General features: G+C 40.2%; 1 protein-coding gene across 4 annotated transcripts in view; it reads right to left on the bottom strand.

The window, feature by feature from the left end:
* The window catches only part of ATP2B1 (ATPase plasma membrane Ca2+ transporting 1), a 110,233-nt gene that overhangs the window by 61,783 nt on the left and 27,036 nt on the right, over positions 1-21,414 (bottom strand). The window contains exon 1 of one of the 4 annotated variants that reach the window (XM_067559835.1): positions 2,818-2,950. The exons of the other annotated variants lie outside the window; for them this stretch is intronic. The gene's annotated coding sequence lies outside the window, so the exon portion shown is untranslated. Of the gene's footprint in view, positions 1-2,817; positions 2,951-21,414 lie in introns of those variants that run through there. 4 annotated transcript variants of the gene reach the window in all.

The following is a 21,414-nucleotide window of genomic DNA, read 5'->3' as shown; positions in this document are numbered from 1 at the left end:
GGCACAAAGGCTACATACCCTCATAATCTAGTACCCACTACCCTCAATTCTTCTTACACTCCCTCCATTTGTTATACCCACTTGTTTCTGACTGTAGTGAACTCCTCAGAGCTGGGATTACCTCTTTCTATATGTACAGAACCCACCAATATTGAGTTCCATGTCACCAGGGCCTCTAGATTTTACTCTAAGACTCAAGTCAACAGCTACAGAAACATCAGAAGAAAGTTTCTACAATAATCATACATCTGTCATCTTTCATGCATGGATTACTGTGTTGTGTGTAAAAACATGCTCATGTCCTGGAATCCAGGGCTTAGACGACTTCTCAAAGGAAAGCTATGACTTAATGAGGCCTCTCTTCCAAACTTGTCAGATAATGGGGGTGTGGAGGTGAAGGCCAGGTTAAGAAAATAAGAACAGCCATATTGGGTCAGAACAATAGTCCATCTAGACCAGTATCCTGTCTTCCAACAGTGCCAATACCAGGTGGTTCAGAGGGAATGAACAGAACAGGTAATCATCAAGTGATCCATCCCATCGCCCATTCCCTGCCTCTGGCAAACCGCAATCCCTGACTATCCTGGCTAATAGCCATTGATGGACCTATCCTCCATGAACTTATCTAGTTATTTTTTTTAACCATTATAATCTTGTCAGAGGATTTTGTAAAGGCCAAGAAGATCCACAGCTTAAATGTGCATTGTGAGAAGAAATACTTCCTTTTGTTCATTTTAAACCTGCTGCCTAATTTCATTTGTGATCCTTAGTTTGTGTGTAATGAAGAGTAAATAACATTTCCATATTTACTTTCTCAACCCCAGTCATGATTTTATAGATCTCTATTATATCCTCCCTTAGTCGTCTCATTTCCAAGCTGAAAATTCCCAGTCTTATCAATCTCCCCTCATATGGGAGCTTTTTCATACCCCCAATCACTTTAGTTGCCCTTTTCTATACCTTTTCCAATTCCAATACATTTTTTTGGGATGTGGCAACCAGATCTGCATGCATGTGGGCATACCACGGATCTATAAACAGGCAATATTTTCTGTCTTATTACCAATCCCTTCCCTAAAGATTCCCAACATTCTGTTAGCTTTTTTTGCCGCTGCACATTGAGTGAATGTTTTCAGAGAACAAACCACAAAGACTCCAAGATCTCTTTCGTGAGTGGTAATAGCTAATTTAGACGCCACCATTTTATATGTATAATTGGCATTATGTTTTCCAATGTGCATTACTCTGCATTTATCAACACTGAATTTCATCTGCCATTTTGTTGCCCAGTCACCCAGTTTTGAGAGACCACTTTGTATCTCTTTGTACTCTGGTTTGGACTTAACTATCTTGAGTTGTTCTGTATCATCTGCAAATTTTGCCACCACACTATTTACTCCTTTTTCCAGATTTTTTAGAAATATGATGCACAGTACTCACCCCAGTACAGACCCTTGTGGGACACCACTATTTACCTCGCTCCATTCTGGAAACGGATCATTTATTCCTACCCTTTGTTTCCTATCTTTTAACCTTCCCTCTGATCCCATGATCGCTTACTTTGCTTAAGAGGCTTTGTGAGGGACCTTGTCAAAGGCTTTCTGAAAATCTAGGATACACTGTACCTACTGGATCACCCTTGTCCACATGCTTGTTGACCCCCTCAAAGAATTTAATAGATCGGGGAGGCATGATTTCCCTTTACAAAAACCATGTTGACTCTTCCTCAAGAAATCATGTTCATCTATGTGTTTGATAATTCTGTTCTTTACTATAGTTTCAACCAATTTGCCGGATACTGAAGTTAGGCTTACCGACCTGTAATTGCCAGGATTGCCTCTGGAGCCTTTTTAAAAAGTTGGTGTCACATTAGTTATCCTCCAGTCATCTGATACACAAGCTGATTTAAATGATAGGTTACCCACAGTTAGTAGTTCTGTAATTTCACATTTGATTTCCTTCAGAACTCTTGGGTGGATACCATCTGGTCCTGGTGATTTATTACTGTTGAGTTCATTAACTTATTCCAAAACCTCCTCTAATGACACCTCAATCTGGGACAGCTCCTCAAATCCCTGTGAAGTGTGACCCCTTCAGTGCTCATGCAATTCTATATCACTGTTTGGACAAACCTCAAGCCACCAGCCACCAGACTCTGAAGGATTTTGCCTCTGGTTCACCTGGAGAGTAGGTTTGGATACAAAGCTATGTCTTCTGCTGGAGACCATAAAGCGCTTCCTCTGAGTAGGCCAGTTTATACATTTACTTGATCCAAAATAGTCTGCTTGCTTGCTCACAGTGCACTAAATATAGCTTCTCCTCCACAGTATTTTTTTATTTTATTTATTTTTTTTAAGTCTCATGCCATTTACACATTTTATCTGTTACTTCTTAACTAGAACATACCAGTACTTCAGCCTCTCTGTTGTGTCTTAGTAAAAACCTGTGTTAACTCTCTCTAATAGCATCACCACAAAAGCCGTACAATTCCTGATGATGCAAAGATACAGAAACTATAAAGTACACATCTAGACTTAAGGGACGGGGTCAAGATAATTAGGCCTCTGATATGACTTTTGTTCCAGGTCCCCAGAAAAAGGTGAACTTCAGCTAAGTCTCATACCTGAAACAATCTATGCATTTTAAGAATCAGATTTGACTAAGTACTCTGAGCTAGCGTCCAACAATCAACACTATAATTACAATAACTAATGAAATGACAAAAATAGTACATTCTTACATTACACTTTTCATCTAACTCAGAGTGCTTTTCAAAAGCAGGCAAGTATCATTATCCCTCTGCGTCAGTTTCCCCACCTGCAATGTGATTTGTCCAAGATCACAATCCAAGAGAAGGAAAAACCCAGGTCACTCCTACTCCCAGGCTGGAGCTAGATGGCGTCTTAGGCCCAGCTATTCCTTCTTCCTCCTCAAGTGTTTTAATTCCCAGAACTTGCATGGAAGAGTGAGATATGGTTTTACTGAAACTGAACACTAGAGCAAAGAACAGAAAGGCAAAGTTGGTTGTTTCTGTAATCTGGAGTCTCATGAACAGCACAGTGTTAAATGAGAATATTTTCTTCTAAAATATAAAGAGCTTTCAAACATTTCAATGCAAGATTGTGTCAGAATCAAGGCAAGTTTCAGCCTACTTGCAGTTAAGCTAAGTGTTATTTTAAAACTGCTAGAGGTGAGAACTAAGAATATATAATGGTGATGAAAGGTACCAGATTGACAGCCCTAGAAACTGACTCATTTACTCACATAAAGAAATACAAGAGTACTGGAAGTACTCCCTACATGTACCTTACATGGCCTTCAGCAGTGACCTACAGGGACTACTAGTACAAGTCAACTAGTAGTTCAGCCTCTATGCTTAGCCTTTAGCCTCTGACAGCCAAAGCTGGGGGCTTTATTACTATAAGCATCTCAATAAGGCAAACTTAAATCACAAGGCCAAATCACCATCAAGATACTGAAAAGTTCCAGAGGGGTAGCTGTGTTAAGTCTGTATACGGGGGGGAGGGGGAAAGAGTCCTGTAGCACCTTAAAGACTAAAATTTATGCGGGCATAAGCTTTCGTGGGCTGCAGCAGGTCTTTGCAGGTCTTTAACATGCTACAGGACTTTTTTTCCCCAATCAAAATACTGACAGTCACTACAGAACAAGCTGCATTCAAATTAATATGCTTGAGACAGAATTGCAGCTGTACCATTCTTCTCAGTCATCTAGACCTGTTAATGTAACTTTCAAAACAAGGAAAGCCTCTGCACTTCCTTTATGATGGATTCTACATACAAGTATGTGTAAGCAATTCTTTAGAAAATACCAGTTAGTTAATGAAAGAAAGAAGCTATCCAATCAAGGCTCAGACTTCGGACACCCAATGAGAGATTGGGTCTGGACAGGAAGTGTTACTTCCATAAAATAGGACTAAAGGAATTACCCTACAGGATCAGAACTGAGGTCCACCTAATTCTGTAACCTGTTAGTGGCCAGCATCAAATGCTTTTGATGACAGTTCTGCCTACTATGGGGTTCTTGATGAGGGATAATCACACATTAGGTATTATCCTGCTCTCTGATTGGTAAAACCCAGAAGCATGAGATTTAATATTACTTACAAACATTTTTATATTTTAACTAAGATATTTGATATCCAACCCCTTTTTGAATCTTGCAAGTCCTTGGTCTCAATGACTTTCTGTGACAGGGAATTCTGAAGGTTTAATTAAATGTTGTATCAAAAGTGTTTCTTTTTATCAGTTTTGAATTTGTCATTTTAAATCTTCTTGAATGCCCCCTTGTTCTTTTGTCGCCAGAACAGAAGTGTCTTATCTACCTTCTCTACCATTTGTTATTTTACATACACATTTTAATCATGACTCTTAGTCTCTCTTCAAAATGTTTTTTCCATGCCCGTGATCACTGTGTCTCCCTTCTTTGAACCCACTGTAGCACTGCATTATCCTTTTTGAGATTGAATACTGTGTACAGTACTGTCCAGCCAAAGTGAGTCCACACTACTGATTTATACCAGGCATTACATTCTCTCTATTATTCTCATTTCTTTCCTTATGCATCCTAAAGATGCTAGCTCTAAAAGTAGTTGAGCACTTGGCCTTTTGAACAATGACTTTTTAGAGAACAAACTAATTCACAAGGACCATCTTGCTGATAACTACAATTATCTCGTGTCTAACTGTGGCTTCTGCAGCTAGAAACCAGAACACGGTACTAAACAAAACCTGTATTGTTTAATGGAAGGAGTTCCAAATTTTAAAAAGATTTTTGTCAGTGAATACTTAGTGTAATTTGCAGATTACTTACAACTTTTTATATGAATCTGAATACCTCAATTAGCAAAATGGCTTCACTATACTATGTACAAATGAAAATGTAAGAAGCAAGAATCCTACTTTTTCAGAAATTCAGAGTAACTCTGTATTTAAATTATAACTGGAGTGCTAGCAACAGCTGTAGTTATTTATTTAGCCTATGCCTTTCCATTCCAAGATCCTTTGTCATTTAATTACTTTTGGAAAAACTTCAGTCTGAATAGAAAGTTCTCAAGTTTCAGACTTGAGTAGATTTTGTCGGAAAAGAGATCACAAATCTGCACTTTGGAAAGACCCTGTGGAAACACTCATATGCATACACAGGAAAGGAAGGGTTACAGTTGCACATGCAGCTTATCTCTAACATTGTTTGACTTAATTGCCTTGCAATCATAATGCCCTCTTATGGGTTTAGTATGGAGTTTGGAATATGCATAAATTTAACTATTCTAACAGTGACTTTTATAATGGAAAGAACCATATCTCAGTTCTAAGTGATGGGATATTCATTTTAGGAGTAATTATGCCTCTGTTCTACTCAAATAAATATTCACTATTTTAATGCCTGTTGCCAGTAATCTATTTTAAAAACCTAACTCATGAATCAGGGGTTATAGGTAATTTCACCAGTGTTCAAAGTCCCATAACCTTGTGAATCCTTAACACTAGTGGGCATGAAGATTTATTTTGACTAAGAATGCTATGACAATTATCAGTCACTGAACGAAAGAGTTTTAGCATCTAACAATCTTTTGGGGTTTCTTACTGTCAATGGATCCAAGGTAACGTCATATTGAGTTTACAGGAGTTAAAATTTCTGGGTAAAGAGCACAAAGTAATGAAAACATTCATGTTCCTTACATTTTGGATAGTATAAGCTTATTCTAAATATTTAAAAAATATTTGTATTTTCCTGACTAGATTCCTAGATAAACTCAACATTCTAGGGTTGTGTTTGTCCCCTCACCGGGAAGGAGAAGCTATTATATAAATACAATTCTAAAAAATTAATCATACTTCAAAAGGCTGTCAGATGTTCCCTCCCAGGCAAGTGAGTGATTAGTAGGACTATGCCTTAACTTTAAAGACAAGCTACAAACCCTCTGTCCCACATTTGAAAGATTTACAATGGTAGTTTTGACAATTTTGTTTGCTACATAAGCATATATTTTGCAAGACAGGATGCAAGTAAGCCAATATACAAACAGCAACAACAAAACAAACACTGAAGACAAATCTCATGACATACCATTGGAATTTTAGCTACAATAATGTCTTGCCAAGTAATCTCTCACCCTTGAAATCACCATGTTTTTAACTTATTTGTAGTATACAATTAGAATGCAGACAGATGTTTTTAATATGCATTTAACAAATGCAGAAATAAGAGCAATATGCCAAGCTGAATGTCAATGCACACACATCATGAAGACAGGACCAGTTCTCACATACATGGTAGTCAGTTTACTCTAACACCTCATGGACCTGCAAATGTCAAAGTTTCACCAGAGTTAGATTATCAACTATTAAAATAGTTCAAAGTTGCTTATAGGCAGTAAGCCTTAGCTGATGCTCTTCTTTGCAAAAAGCATTTGACCTTCAACTGCGCATTATCAGCAGTCCAGCTTTATTATGGGAAAAGACTCCCAAAGTGATTATCTCAGGAAAGCCTCTCACTTAATCTAATTAGTTCACCAAAGAACCAACAAGCCTATGAACCAACAGTTTGCAATGTAGGAAGAACTGCCTCCAGATATTTGAATTCACTTGCCATCTCCAAGTATTTTCAAGATTAATTTTAAGATAGCTGGTGTCTAACAGGATTTTTATATTGGTAGCTTGTTTTTTAAAAAAAGTATGTGTGTACACAAATTAGGTTAAATTCCTCAGGGCATAAAACTGTTTTGTTCCATGAAGCTCCTAGCACACTATAAATTACTGTATAAATAAATGATTGTTATGAGAGTGTCTGAACTCATTTTCTGGTGTGGGGGAGAGGGAGGGAGAGAAGAGATGAAGTTACTTTGTTTGCAACTAAACTGTTTAGGAGGTGAATATCACCTCCAATTTTGTTAATGTGACTAATTTACAAAAACTTATCAAAGTCTAAAATCATATGTAGCTTTTTTTTTTTTTTTTTTTTTTTTTTTTTTTAAAGATGCTTTCTGCTCTGTTATTAGAAGAGTTTGGGGGCAGGACTGTTGTACAAAAAGCCTGTGCTTTGCATTTAGAATGTAGTGTAACAGGAGTTTTGCCAAGTTACACAAAATTGTTTATAAAAAGCAAAATTTGGAGACCGACTGATACAAAATTGAGGAGTTTAAACTTATACCAGAAGTCTTGAAGGCTCCTGGAGGTTACAAATTCGCATAAAAAGCTGAGAAATTCTGAGAAGTGTGAAAGTATTCTTAATTGGAGCGACTGAAAATGTGCTTGGATTAGGTAATTTTGATGGAATGATGTTGGTGTCCCTTTGTAGACATTGCTTTTGTGTGCAGTTTGCTTGAATGGGGACAGTGGAATGAACAGTTTAAAAAGGAGTGAGCTTAACTAGCATAGCTAAAAGTCTCCCAGAAAGCCACGTCTACACTTGAGAGTTTACAGTGGCACAACTATATCCATGCACTGCAGCGCTTCAGTAAAAGCCCACTACCTATGCAGACAGGAGAGTTTCTCCTATCAGTGTAGGTAACCCACCTCTCTGAAAGGTGGTAGCTAGTTTCTCCTGTCAACTTAGCACCGTCTACACCAGGGATTTGGTCTGTTTAACTGCATCATTCAGGGATGTGGATTTTTCACACTCCGAGCAACGTAATTATACTGACCTAATTTCCTAGTGTAGACCAGGTCTATGATTCGTAGGCTCTTTAGTGTAAAATTTAAGAGGTTCTGAAAGGCTGGATTTAAGTAGTTCTTTCAAAATATTCCCATACATTAGTACAACGCTGTGCTGCAAAACAGACTGGAATGGCCTGGAGGCCTGTGTTTATTCTCCAATCGATGAGTAAGAGCTTGAAAGAGTGAAGGGAGATAATCCTCCTATTATATTACAAAAGTTATTTTAAGAGTTAATGGATGGAAGTTTGACGCTGAACTGTCCATACAACAGGCTTTTTGTTTATCTCCCTCTTGAATCAGTGAAACAGCAACATGTTGAGAAAAGAAATTCATAGGACTTTTCTGCTGTTTTTAGTTTTATCCACAACTGTGAAAGTAAGCTTTCCAAAAATTGCATCAAGGACTCTGTTCCACTATCTGATATTTCTTGAAATACTGATTTAAATATCTTAAAGTATTAAAACAGTTTTTAACTTGCTATACTCAATCCACCAAAAGTCTGCATTATATGGATACTTGAGTCTTTTAGACAGGCCTAATTTAAGGAAGCTTCAGAAAAACTTTTACCGAACTCATCCACTGCCTGCTCTACAGGGGCTTTATCTTCATTAACAAGTCATCCTTTTTTAGCTTGTCAAATCAGATTTAGAGCCTCTTAGATTCCTAAATAAATTTGGATTAGGTTTGTCATGAGAAGAAATTTCTCTCTGCCACTGAAGATACCTTAATTGTTCTGACTACCCCAATACATATACTCCCTGTGCTATAAATGTATTATTTTATATGCTGTTTACTGCTTACGTAAGATTGGTCATCTCTTAAAAGAGATAAAAGTTGAGATGAGGAACTGCTAAGATTTAAACTGGATAGTGAAATCGGCTGCTGGATGGTGATATTACTAATTATACTCCCAGCAGCAGATTCTCTGGCACTGAAATTTTAAAATGAACAAAACCAGATTGTTCTCCCCAGGCCACACCTGATAAAGACAGTTCCTCTTACAGTTTCTCTTTCAACATCCATATTTATTTGATACCTCTTTAGTCTGCTAGGTTTCAAGTAGTTGAGGATTTTCCAATTGCACCTTCAACAGCACAATAAACAGCCCTGCAAGAAAATCAGTCCAAGTGCTGTATTTTACCTTAATCCACAACCTTAAGCAACAATGGTCATCTGGTCAGAGATGCATGCTGTAACAGTACATACTTGATATAGGAAGTCTAGTCACGGGAATCTTTCATGGGAAGTCTAGTCATGGGAATTTCCCCTAGATACAGGAAGTCTCTAGCCAGGCACAATACTGTGACAGAAACTAAGGTATGTCAACATAAAACTTGAATCTTTTTGAAGCTATAATCCATTTTGTAATCAAACAGGCTATATGAAAGTGTTACACTATCTTCTACAGCATGATAGAAAGTTAGGATATGCTGGCTAACACCACAGCATTTATATGCTGCTTATCACCAAAACGGTCTTCTGATTAAACAAACCATTGTCAGGCTCCTTCACTGAAGGGTCCTTGTTGGAGACTCAGCAGAGAAGTAAATTCTGTTTATTTGCCTTCACAGCATAATAAGTGGCATCTCTAACGTTAGTCTGCACATCTACCATCCCCCTCAACAAAGGGTAAGGCACGTGGATGAAGGTCTTGTAGTTCAGCGCCATGACATTAAACATTTGTTGCATCAAATTGTGTACATGCTCATTACGAATTCGCATTACAGTGCAATTATACACTGAAAAATAAGTGAGAGCAGGGTCAATTTTTGACCACACAATGATGACATGCAAAGCAAGATTGAGTCTGGCCCTCCTGCAAGATATGTTGTCCTAGCTAAGTAGCTTACTGTGCTAAAAAACCCTCTCCTTTTTGCTGCCTTTCAAAGAGAAGTTTGTAAATGAGATGAGAGCCTCTCCCCGTTAAGGTGGTTGGTGGAAGCAGCATCAGAGGGAGGCATTTTATCAAACTGTCCCAAGTTACATACACACATTTCAGCAGTCCTTAAATGGGTAGGATTCTCCATTTCCATTTAGTCTTTTGAATCTCAAATCCTTTCAATGTTTTTAATCTTAATTTGAAAAAACTCATTCAGGGCAGCCAAGCCATACGCCCTCCTTTTCTTTCAAAGCATAGTGAATGAGCTAACCAAGTTTCACATGCTCAGAAAATGGACAGCATAGTGCATTACTATTTAGGATGTCAACTTACGTGAAAGAACTCTGGTTTACTAAGTTTTACTATATTTTCTCTACACTTTCTTAGGGAAATGAGGATTGATTTTTAGTTATGAGATCAACTTTCCTACATCTTTGCTTTATAAAGATTTAAGGTTACTTCATATACACAAAGGTAATAGTAATGCCTCAGATTCCTAACTTTTCTGTATATGGAAGTGCAGGGATTGTGTGTTTCTTTCCTCTTTTCTCTCAGCATGTAGATGATTTAACATAATAGTCCCTCCTTGTTGGCTACACACTCCTACCTTCCTACAGCAGTAGCCCGCACAGGAACGGGAAATCCCTGTTGCTGACAGACTTAAAAAAGGGACAGGGAAGTAATGCCCACCATCACAATCCACTAGACAACCACCAATCCTTAGTTGTACCCCTTTGAGGACTACCATGCACATTTTCCGGTCTACAGCGAATCACGACACTGCCCTTAGGATCCAGAAAACTGGTACACCAGCACCTTCAAAGGACTTCAAACCCTATCTACTGACACCCTTCCAAATCCCCACACCCTAGGATAAATCCTAAAGCTGGGGATATGAAGTCAACTGCTTGATTGATAACTTTAAGTAGAAAAGAGGGTTTGAAGCTCCTGCTGCTGAACATGAGGTCAGCAGCCAACAAAACCAGCACCTATCCATGATCTCATTTTGGATGACGCATCTAAACTTGCCTGCATCACTAAGACATGGTTCAATGCCATTTCGAATAGTAACGTGGCACGGCCAGTCCCCATAGGATAGCGTCACAAGCCAAGACAAACTCCAGAACACACCAGGGAAAAAAAAAAAAGTAGAATAGCAGTCCTGTTCTCCTCCAGCATCAGATGGAGAGGACATTCCAGCCCAGAATTTAAAAAAAAAAAAAAAAAAAAAAAAAAAAAAAAAAAAAAAAAAAAAAGCCATTTAAGTGCACTCACAGGACCTTTGCAGTGAGGGACAAGAGGAACCTAGGACTCTAGTGGTACCTCCAGATGGAGGCCAGTCTGCTTCCTGGAGGAAGTTACAGATAACTGCTGCCCACCATGGTACTGGAAAACCCCAAAATCTTTGTTCTCAGTGTCCTGAGTCTTCATATAGACAAAGTCAATGGTACAATAATATTTGAGCTCAGTTTACAGGGAGACCATGAGATTCTCTAGGCAATCACTGGACCTACACATGCAGTTAGACATGGGGTTGGATCCTTTTTTTAAACTTAGAACTAGATATCAGAGGTCACTAGCTCACCACCCATCTTATCCAATCTCTACTTCATCCAGACAGATACAAGAGCCTTCCCTCCTTTGCACTAGCTAGTCCACTACCAAAGACCTCTGAATTCCCAAGGTTTTCAACTTGCCTTAGGAGAACAAGCCATCCAAATACAAGACCAAGGTACCAATGAGTTAATGGAACAATAGAATTCATCTGTTGTCCAAATATTAGCACTATGGCTCCAAGCAGCACACTCCCTACATGCCAAATCAAGATCACCATGGTTTACAGATGAAGTGTATGTGCAGAAAGTTGAAGGCTGGTGGCACGCACATGCATGCACACTCTCCCCCCCTGGCCAGCAGTACAAGTATCTTCAGGACTATGCCACTGCAGACAAGGAGGCAAAGTGATCCTAGTGGGAATAGCAAATGCTTCAGAGAATTTGAACCATCTTCCTGGCAACCTTTCTGCCAGGTGTTGCTGCTTCCAACAAGTGCAAGGTTCAAAACCTACGGGTTCCTCTTAAAAATTAGGAAACAAAGCCTGCTCAGGTTCCTCCTGCCCACCTCCCAGAAACTTCGGGAAGCTAAAATCTTCCCTTGAGCACCCTTAATAGGCAAAATCTTCCCCACCTGCAAATTATATGAATGTGTATAAAAAAAAAAAACTGAAGGGGAAGAGAACACAGTATTTATCTGGAAAAAAACAGCAGAGAATAGTCTGTGTGTGAATAATAAATACAACACCCATCCCTACAATAGATTTGTCAATATACCTTCACCTCAGTTTCTCCACCTGTAGGTATGAACATGAAAGATCAAGTGTCCAAATTGAAAATGTCACTCCCTCCCCCCAATTCCCTCCACCCACAGCTTGTCATCACAGCATAGCAAAATACCAGAGTCCAAGGGTGCATTCAGGCAGGTTCACCTTCACCTGAGAGGGTGGGAGGAAAAGAGGCTGCCTGGATTCCATTAAGAGGTACCTTGTTTGCACTTCTGCAGATTCTACACCATCTCATCTCCCCATTGCTGCTCTCTGCTCTGCAGCAGAGGCCTCATCAAGGAATGATACAGAGGAGGGTGCAGAGAAGCACACCTACCAAACTCCTTGACACGTTTGCCATTCCATAATCCTGGGGTTGATGCAGGTGTTTGCCAGATGACATCAGCAGGTTGCATTAGTGCATCATTAATAGGCAGTGCGATTTTGGTATTAGCCAATGTGTGCAATATCTGTAGAAGTTTATGTGGAGTTTCTTCCACCTCTTCAGCTTATTGCAACATGTCTAAACAATTCTTTAAATTGTTTAAAGTCATCTGCTGTGGTAGGCGGTGGTGGCATCACCACCTCGTCAGGAGAGAAGGATGAGTTATGGAATGGCGAGGTTGTGCCGCCTCATCTGTCTTGTCCAATTCCTCCTCCTGGGTCTTTCATGGTTCTGGTGATGGTGGGTTCAGGCTATCTACATCCATGGCTGATGTTGTAGGTCAGTTGGATCGGGCTTTATATGATGCCCATGGGTTCCATGGAAGCCAATGTCTGGGGAATGACCTCTGAGAAAACATTTTCCTTTGTCCTAGCCGCTCGCTAAGTTTTCTCGATTTAGGCCAATGATACAGAGGAAGATACTGGCTCTTCTGACCAGGGATGAGTGGTATGGGGAGGAAAAACCCTTCTTGCATGACTTCTTTGTCATCGCTGGGGAGTGGAGTGGCAATGGGTGAGATTGATAATTTGGTGCGGGTGGCAGAGTATTCTCTCATCTCCGGTGCCATGGCTGTTGCTTTGGTGCCATCGATATCAAGGTGGTCTTTCCAGTTGGCACGGCAGTCGGTACTTTTGATTTTTGCCTTCTTCGATGCAGAGGTTGGTGGCATCCATGCCATGGTGGTTTTCAGCACTGGCTTGGCTAGTGTCGAATGTGCCATGACAGACTCCTTTTTGCAACCCGGCGCTGATGTCTTCTTGGTGCTGGCAGTGCCGGAGGTACTTGGGACATCAACTGTGCGCTCTCCCATGATGTGGTCAGCACAGGAGGCAGAGAGCTGGCTGGGGACGGCTCTCTTTTTTTGGCGCATCTCTGTCAGGTGAGGTTGGGGCTCTTTTCCTCTTTTCAGTAGAGGCTTGTACTGTAGCGCCGCCATTTTTCCCAGTAACAGGTTTGGAGGCAGGCTGAAGGGATTTCTCCATAAGAATAAGTTTCAGGCGGAGATCTCTGTCTCACCTGGTTCTCACCTTAAGGTTAGTGCAGTGGATACACTTGGCTGGGAAATGTCCCTCTCCGAGGCACCTGACAGAGAGTGTCCGTCGGAGACCGGGATTGCATCTCTGCAGGACTCACATCTTTTGAATCCTGGTGATCCAGGCATTTTGTGTTCTCAAAGAACGAACAACTCCCCCCCTTTTAAATCTAGGACTTATCTTAATTAACTTATCCTGACTAAACCACTCTCTAAAACTAATTCTTTGGTTTTATACCTTTAACGGCTCCAAGAACAATGATTTGCAACCGTAATATACTAGACTAACCCCTTTAATCTCCTGACAGACAAAAGGAATAGTCTTTGATTATTAAATAAGAGTTGCATGTGTACCTGGAAGAAAGCCTTCCTTTGATCCTCCCCTCTTCAGATGGAAAACAAGGAACTATTGCTTCTATGTTTGCATTTATATTACAATAGCACCTTGCAGCCCTGATCCATGACTGGGACTCCTTTGTGCTAGGCAGAGTACAAAAATAAAAGCAACAGTCCTTGCCCCAAATAGCTTACAAACTGAACCATTAGAGAAAGAGACAGGGGAACCACAAGGAAACAATGGAAAAATTACTTCTAGACTGAGTACCAGGCAAGTCCTTGGGTTTTGTGGAGGTCTGGAAGGCCTCACATGCACTTACATGATTTATGCCAGGCAATTGTAGTACCAGGTTCACTTCATGAAGTGTTCTTTACAGCAATTATTTGGATCAGTGATCAAGATATAGGAAAACATTAGGCAGCCAGTATCACTCATCCAGAATCCTCTGCCAGTTAACAGACAAAAGACATTTGTTTGAAGCTTGGATACTGTTATTCCATCCCACCCTCCCCCCTCAAAAAACAAGTAGGTACTACCAACTGCAGTAGTTCTAACATTTAGATTTTAAATTTGCATGTAATTGCTAACTTCTAATTGAAGAAAATCTTTATAAACAAGAATGGAGTGTGTCCAAAGCACATTATGCCTCTTTCTAAGATGCGTCAGTGAGAAAACAGCTCGTAACACAGTATAACTCTTAAAAACCTTGTATTAAAAGTACTCCTTGGAATACGGAAGCAGATTTTCTTAAAGTAAAATTCCCTGCTAGCAAGGGCAACATGAACCACCATTGCAAAAAAGATTTAGAAGCCTCTGGTCACTGACTAGACCATGGCAATTGTACACAAGAGACTCTTAACATTTAACTTTAAGTATTCAGAATCCATGGTCTTATTCATTTATTTAGCACCTACAGCATGCTTATTGCCATGAAGTCCAAGGCATTCCATGTCCTGAAAAATTTATAATAAGGTTTGGTGGTCTACACTACAGATTTATGTCAGTGTAATTACATTGCTAAGGGGTGTGCAAAATCTACACCTCTGAGGAAAACAGTTATACTGACTCAAGCCCCTGTGTAGAACTGTGTAGACAGCGCTTTGTTGATGGGACAGCTTCTCCCATCAACGAACTATCACCTCCCGGGAGAAGCTCTCTCGTCAGCATAGGTATTGTCTTCACTAAGCAATATATGGATGGACATCACTGATCTAAACATTTATTTTGTTACAATACATACACAAATGGAAGAGCTTCGATAGTGAAAGTGATTTTAACATTTCTTGAATCTTGTTCAATACAGCTTGAGACCATTAGATGCAACTATCTAAAAGGTGTTGCACTAAAAGCAACTATGTATTCACAACCTCAGTTTCAGTAAAATAGGTAGAACTATGAACATACTTCATAAATACATTTTATAAGAGCGCTGGCTAACTGAAGCATTCTATTAAAGAAACAGAGCCAGGACCAGTGGTTTAAAATTTAGGATTAAAAAAACCCAACAGCATTCAGAAAGAAGAAAATTGAAAACTTTGCATTTGCTTACAGCACTGGAAGTTTGTTACTTAAGCCATGTTCTGCAACTTTTAAACTGAAGTTGTCAAATTAGTTTATGGGGACTCCTCCCCAACTACTTCCAAGTGCTTCCCTGTATAAACTCCGAGATGCAGAAATGCTCTGTCCCTTCCCTGTAACTTCCCCATTGACCACCTGTTCCATCACAGGGAAGGAGTTGCAGCAGCTCAGGTGTACTGTGCAAGTCCCAAAGAGCAGGATTCAGGCTCAGCAGGTTTTTTCCAAGACTAGAGCCATGTCTAGCAAAGAACAGCTTTCCTGCCCCATATAGCTGCCTGAATATTGCAAGATAGCTTTCTCCCCTCCCCCACCAGTTATTGCTCCTCAATTCTATGTCCCACCCAAGTTTGGAGGATACTGGGGGCTGCTTTACCTTGTACCAGATTGCAATGTTCTCCTAGTGGCCACAAAGCAGTTAGAAATACTTTGTGTATAACATGCACCAGCCACTCCCTCTCCCAACATGTTCTCATATCAGGTGCCATAAGGGAGATGTAGGGACTAGGTGTGGTTGTTCAGTTTCCAATTTTGATGGGCAGCCAAATAGGGCAAATATTCTGCTCCCGAGTACTGATTGTGGGCCTTCAATTTTTAAACATATGTTCAGCCCTCTGGCGGAATGAGACTGGACATCGCTGGTTTAGACTGCCTATGTAGACTACACAAAGGCATATGTAGTGATCCACATTATCGGCTTTGCTGAGCAACTGCTCAATCTTAAGACTTCATCCTTTGGTTTTCCTGCATTAAGTTGTTCTCCATAGCAAAAGGTTTCTTCAATTTTTACAGAGTAGCACATTAGAATAATTTTTGTGAAATGACTAAGAGCTACACACACATCCACCACACAAAGAGAACTGAAAAGTTATAGCACAGTGGAGTAAGTAAATATTCTCTTTTCCACCAACAAGCACACAGGATATAGTGATAGGGAAGAGGGATGAAGGCTAGAAAGGTAGCTCCTCTATCTTAAGGTTGGAGTTCTCCGAGCAATAAACGGGATGGCTCAGATTTGTGCCTGTAAGGTTGAATTTTTAACCTAAAATTGTTGCACAAAATTGGGGGATAGGAAGTTTTCCCCTATTGGATCACATCAGAAAGTGATTTTTTTTAAAATCACTTTTTGGGACCAATTCATAGTTCCAAAGTTTTATTTAGCAAGATTACTAGTGCAGTCTTGAACCAGTTTGCTTCTCATGGCTTATCAAAAGGAGCTACCTCTGTGGGGAGCTATTTCAAGTTGCCAGGCCCTGGATCTGACAAAAGGCATGTCTACACTGCAATTAAAAATGCATGGCCATGCTAGCTGATGCAGGTTCAAGGGGCTTGGGCTGAGGGGCTGTCAGATGGCAGTGTAGACTTCCAGACTCAGGCTGCAGCTCAAGATCTGGTATAGAGAATCCACCAGCAAGTGGCCCTATGCTATAGAGGAAGGTGAAAAACCCCCAGGGCCTCTGCCAATCTGCCCTGGGGGAAAAATTCCTTCCCAACCCCAAATGTGGTGATCAGCTAAATCCTGAGTACGTGGGCAAGACTCATCAGCCAGACACCCGAGAAAGAATTTTTTTGTAGTAACTCAGAGCCCACCGCATCAAACATTCCATCACAGGCCATTGGTATATTTACCACCACTAGTAGTAGATGATCAGTTAATTGCCAAAGTTAGGCTGTCCCATCATACCATCCCCTACATAAATTTATCAAGCTGTTTTGAAGCCAGCTAGGTTTTTTGCCCCCACTGCTCCCGTTGGAAAGCTATACCAGAACTTCGCTCCTCTGATTGTTAAAAACCATCTAATTACAACTATAAACTGGCCATCAGGAAGTTTAGATCTATTTGTTCTTGTGTCCACATTGCACTCTATAATTACATCAAAGGATTAAATACCAGGGAGGGAGAGAAATTATTTAAATTCAGTGCCAATCATATCTCCCTTCAACTTTCTTTTGGTTAGGCTAAACAAGCCAAGCTCTTTGCTTCTCTCTCATCAGGCAGGTTTTCCATTCCTCAGATCATCCTAGCAGCCCTTCTCTGCACTTCTGGCACAGGGCAGCCACAGATATCTAATTCCAATGTAGATGTATCCACAGGAATACAGCTCAGAGCTTTACCAGGCAGTTTCCCCCTCCCTGTGAAGCATTTAGGGATTTGAACATGAGATGTGGCGGTGGCAAGCTAACTCCCATGACAAGTGGGGCACCAGACTTCATTACTGAGCTAGCCCCTGCATCTGACAAACATGGCTGGCTATAGGGAGTACTACTTTGACAGAAAAGAGGAAGTTTGTTGACTCAAGACTGCCACTGGTCTGAGGCCAAGTGCATCCATGGAGTAAAGTGAACACTGCCTGGGAGGGGGCACAGAAGGAAGGAGTGAATATGAGGATGACAACAGAAGTATTTGTGAACTAGCACACTAAACCATGACTCGTGTGTGTCTCCCGACAATATTAATGACTTTGTCTGCTTTCGACCTGTAAAGGGAAAATTCTGTTGAACACTTCATGTTCAAAATTCAACTTGGAGACACCCAAGTGCAAGCCTCCCAACTAGCTGCTGCGTGGACTCCATTTAAGAAAAATGAGCCATCTCCCTTACATTCCCCAGGATTCCTTTATAATACTTTCTTCCTCGCATCTTCAATTCTATTGGAAAAAGGAAGGTGACTGCCATCTTCACTAAAACTAGCCCAAGCTTCCTCCCACACACATTGTAGTGAAGTGGACATCTAATCTGAAGGCAGCTTGCGTCTTCAATCCCATTGTTCCCAATTAATGGCCATTCTGAAGAGGGCAATTTTTAATTTAATTAAAAAAAAAAAAAAAAAAAAAAAAAAAAAAAAGGAGTCCTCTGGTGGATAACACATTAGTCACTGAACTCTGACAGAAGCTTTCCAATTATGAACTGCAGAAAACTGATCCTTTAGTGCTCAAGTCTTTTCACAAACCACCCATTGGCAGATACGGATCATGATGTGCTACAATCTGAATAGAATGCTTTTAAAAAATTAGTGCCACTGTCTGTCAAGGATAAATTTCAGACTAGCTTTAACCATTTACCACTAAAATTTTATGAAAAGCCAATAAAAAAAACTACAGAAAATTCTAAAAACTAAAATATCCCACAAAGTTTCATTTTGAAAGGTCCCCTACTTGTAGGAAAAACCCCCCAGAAATTTATGCTCCATTCTAAAGCTGTGTTTTGGAATGGGCTCAACCATGGAGTCGCATCCGGTAACTTCAGAATACTTTATTCAGTGTTATACATTGTGGCAATGGTTTTTATGTTTTTTTGTTTTTTAAGTAAATTCACTACAAAGCTTTCTCCATTAACAAGGAAAGATACTTGCACCATATTTACTTTAATCTGAAATACCTGATTGCTTGCTTCTCCTTCTGTGCCTTCCACTTCCACCAAATTCAATTTTAGAGGACATTAAAATCTAGGATTAAACTCCAAAAATCTGTAGTCTGACACACAGTCTTCAATTAGCCATACAGATGTTTTCAAGATGACAAACCCCCCACAACCAATTTATACGATAAACCCCTACTACTAAGTAACTGTATTTTTAAAGGTTTCCTACCACTACTGCTTTTTCTATTTAAAAATCTTATTTCATTTAGCTTGTTAACATTAATGCAGTTTCTTACATGACTAAATTTCCAACAACTAAGTCAGCTTTCATCCTCTCTTCAAAACAATTTTAATTTGTTAAACATATATGTTAACTGTGTCCCCATCCATAGTGATGAAGGAGACTGGGCAAAGTACCAAGAGGATATTCTTTGACAGCAGTATAACCTATCATAGCCAAAGTTTCCAGAACTTTAACCCACTATCCCTGCCACAGTTACATCTCCTTAGCAGCATCAGTTACCTAAATTCTTAACCCATATAATTGGAGTTCTCAGTCTGCCATCTGCACAGGCCATAGAGTGAGCTGGTTTAACATTTTTTCTCTATTTCTGAATTCCTGACTTTACCAACAGTTTCACTTCCCTTCAGGCTCACAGTCTGTCTACACTTAAACTGCAGCAGCACAGTTGTACTGCTGCAACTGCACCACTGTAGCTCTTCAGTAAGATATTACCTGAGAGAAGGGGAGGGCTTCTCCTGTCAGTGAAGGTACTCCACCTCCCCAAGAGGCAGTAGCTAAATTGAGAGGAGAATTCTCCCAATTGACCTAGCACTGCCTACACCAGGGGCTAGGTTGGTTTAAGTGCATCATTCAGGAATGTGGATTTTTCAAACCCCTGAGCCATGTAGTTATACCAATCTAAATTCCTAGCACAGATCAGACCTCAGGTTTGGCTGGTAAACAGTTGCTACTAAATTTTATGCGAAAGCAGACAGGACTATCATTAGCCTGTGGATTTCATCCACGATTTAGGAAGAATAAGATTATCTGGATTTGACTTTTTATTAATACCATAAATTCTATACTTTCCTCAAATCAGATTGAAGTTTAATTACTATTGTCAACCATTTATGCTGTTTTTCCATTTCAACTAGGAATCTGTTACCCTGCTAAAGCTTCCAAAATACATACTTCCTTTACATTTTTGACCAGGTATCCAAGGATCAAAGTTTCTGATGGTTGATGTTAATCCCTCATCACCCTCTGAGAAACAGAAAATACATTTTATTTGCCAGGATTTCATTTTCTAGGACATTGCTTCTCAAACAAGAATCCATGGAGAGCTGACTTGCCACAGGGTTTTCCTTATAGTCTGGGAGCATAATGCAGTCAAATCTCATTCTGTGGGCAAGTTATCAGTAGAAATTTGAGGGGTGTCATTTGATTTGCAAAAATCTACAGAATCAATTTCAATTTTGCCACCCTTGATAATACATCATTGGATATTATTCAAAAGCCCTTTCTCCCACAAACACAGTGGTGGCAAACTTGACAAACATGGATATCCGTCAATTCAAAATGTCTTTCAGGGCAAACCCAGGCATCTCTGTTTTGGTTTCCAGCTATGAGTTTGTCAGTTCTTAGCTAGTTAGTTCTTGTCCAGGACAACTAAGTAGATTTATATTTGAGAAAATTATTTTTAAACACTTTAAGTTATATTTTAACATAGGAATGCATGGCATTGCTTACATAAAAAAAAGACTTTGAACTTCAGTAATCCCAGGGAAGTTAGCCTTGACATGTAGGACTGAAAATGTTTATTCATCAGTGTCATCTCCCTCTAGGGAACCATAGCTAGACACATTGTCAAATTGATCCTGGTGAGTGGCGCACTCACACATCTCTGTACAAGGCAGGCTGCTGGCCAAGCATTTGCAGGGCGGTGAGCATCTGGTCTTTGCATATGAGCATTTGATTAGCTGAAGGATTGATGTAGGAGAGCATGACATTTCACAGAGCTGGTGTGATCAGTCCATCCTACAAGAGCCATCCATGCCCGAATGGGGTGGGGCGGGGTGGGGTGGGGGGGGGTGGCAGAAGGCGAGTTAGATGGGCTTGAACATCCCAGAGCCATTGCCCTCTTGATAGCCAGTATAAATGTCCCCCTTGTCAGCGGCAATTTTTCTTCATTTATACACTTCTTATAAGACATCCATCAACATAGCTCTACAAGTGTCTAATGTGGTCTTCAAATGGCAAGCTCAGTATATGAAAGCCTCTAGTACATTTATGACCACAGGACTCCGTGGTTTAGAGAGCCCTCAGAGCAAGGAGAGAGTCTTTGAATGCTGAATCAAATGCCTTCCAGCAAGATAATTTGAACTTTCCAGCAGCCACTCGCAAAGGTAGATACTCGTATGCCACACGGTTGTTGCATATGTGTAAAAAACCTGCCACTCCTCACTCAAGCATTCGTACATGAGGCTTTGTGATAGTAAGCATGTGGAGCACAAGGCTGCCATTCCACCAATGCACCACCAGACCACCAATGCACCACTTAAAAAGTAGTACAGGCCAGGTGGCATTCTCACCTATTCCAGGACTAAATGCTTTTCTCCAAACATTTAGCCTCTGCAAACAATCTTCCTATTCTTTGACATCAGCACTTTCTTCTGCTTTTAATAGTACCACATCTTTTGTAGCTTTTAAGGCTATGCGCTCTGATTCACTTCTGTGGATAGGATTGCTTTGCTTTCTTGCTAAGCATTTGTTCCTCTTCAATCCC

The sequence above is a fragment of the Emydura macquarii genome, unplaced genomic scaffold (genome assembly GCF_026122565.2).
Source record: "Emydura macquarii macquarii isolate MOO-44397 ecotype Brisbane River unplaced genomic scaffold, CSIRO-AGI_Emac_v2 contig_2205, whole genome shotgun sequence".
NCBI lineage: Eukaryota > Metazoa > Chordata > Testudines > Chelidae > Emydura > Emydura macquarii.
This window is presented reverse-complemented; position numbering and strand designations above follow the sequence as displayed.